We start from the raw sequence: 1,802 nt of genomic DNA on the forward strand, positions 1-1,802 counted from the left end.
GGCAGGTAGGAAGTGGGGCCGGAGATCCCAAAGCCCCCCGGCCGCCGGCGCGTCCCCCGGGCCCCGCTGTCCGCGCTCCCGCCCCGGCTCGGCTCTTCGCGCCGCGAGCTCCCTGGGCGGACGGTCGCGGAGACCCAAACTGGGGACCGGCGGACGGAAGGGCTGGGGGAGTCGGTCCGAGCCTGGGGGCCTGGCTCTCTCCTCCCCCGCTTCCCCACGCCGGAGCCATGAGTTTGAGCGTGACCCGGTTAAGTGCCCCGGGACGGCGGGCCTGCGGTGCTCCACTCGTAGGTCGAGGAAGGGCTTCACGGCGCAGGGCGAGCCTCCTCGTGGCCTACTGTTGGAGGAGGCACGGCTGAATTTGCTTCTGTATAGATGGATACATAAGCAGAGGCAGCCTACCTCCTTTTAGTGTCGTAGCTTTCTTCCACCAACCTCGTGCCAGGCACCTGGCCAGTTTACATTACCTCCTCCTATGTACATTATTTAATCCACATAATCCCTTCAGGCTGACAGTATTAATCCCATTTTACAGATAAGGAAATTGAGGCACACAAAGTTTAAATAATTCGCCCAAAGTTCCACAGCTAGCAGGCCTCAGAGCCCGGAGCTCCGAGGCTGGGTTTTGGCAGAGCCAGAATCCAAGCTACTCGCAGTGCATGAGCGGGAGCCGCACCCTCGGCCGGGCTCCTTGGCTGAGGCAGACTCTGCTTCACCTGAGAAAGAGAAGAGGGAAAACGTGGCCAAGAGCGTCCCAGGCTGTTATTCCAAGGTCGCAGAGCAACCTCTGCCCAGCGCTCACCGCCGGAGAGGGGACCCGGCGGCACAGGGTTATCTTGCAGTCTGTGGCCTCCGTCACACACAGGTTCCCAGATCGTGAACACGTAAACGCCACGGAGGGCTTTTTATAAGGCAAGCACCGCCTGAAGCTCTTTCCATGCGTTAGCTCATTTCGTCCTCACCACAAGCTCCTTGGGGGGGTTCAGTACATTTTCCTTCAGGTGCCTTTTATGTGCCCCTCTACAATTTACAGAGGAGGAAACTGAGGCCCAGGGAGGGTAAATAATATTCCTATGGTAACTCATGTGAAAAGTCAGTCAGCAAACAGGCTCAAATCCCTGTGGCAATATTTTGTACTGTGCCACCTTAAACAAGTTACTTAATTTCTCATAGCCTCAATTAACCCCTCTGTGAAATGGACACAATATTCTGTTCATGGGATCGAGTACTGTTGGGCACCCTTGCAAACACTGCGAAACTGGAAACTTGAGGAAGAATGTGGGGTCCTTAAAGTTGAACGGGGAGATAAGTCTGGTTGGCCTCCTCCTTGAGAGGGGACTTGCCCCCATGGGGAGCTAAGATTGTAGGGGCCAATCTGGGGCAGCCCCGACCAGTGCCGGCCATGTTGGGAAATGACACTCCTGTAAGTCAGACTGAGGCAGGAAGTGAGTCACAGCTCTTCCTCAGGCTGTGAGCAAGAGAACCCCATTGAGGGGAAACAGGGACAGGGCTGGCCCCCAGTGCCATTCCCACATGTCCTCTGGCCCAGAAGAAAGGTCAGCCCAGAAAAAAAGCAATAGAGCTGCCTGGGGGGCCCCACCCATCCTGGAGGCTGGCCTCGGGGGAGCTGCATGGGCCTTGGTGGGGGCAGGGAGAGCCTGCGCAGACAGCTGTCACCCAGCCAGACCCAGAGGAACTTCCCGGTTTCTTCCTTCGGAGCGGCTTTGCCCCTCCAGCCCTGCCTTTGGCACGAGGGGACTCTGAACCGTGCTGCTCAGAGGTGCATCACTGACAGGGAGGAA

Source organism: Propithecus coquereli, unplaced genomic scaffold (assembly GCF_000956105.1).
Source record: "Propithecus coquereli isolate 6110/MARCELLA unplaced genomic scaffold, Pcoq_1.0 Scaffold20, whole genome shotgun sequence".
NCBI lineage: Eukaryota > Metazoa > Chordata > Mammalia > Primates > Indriidae > Propithecus > Propithecus coquereli.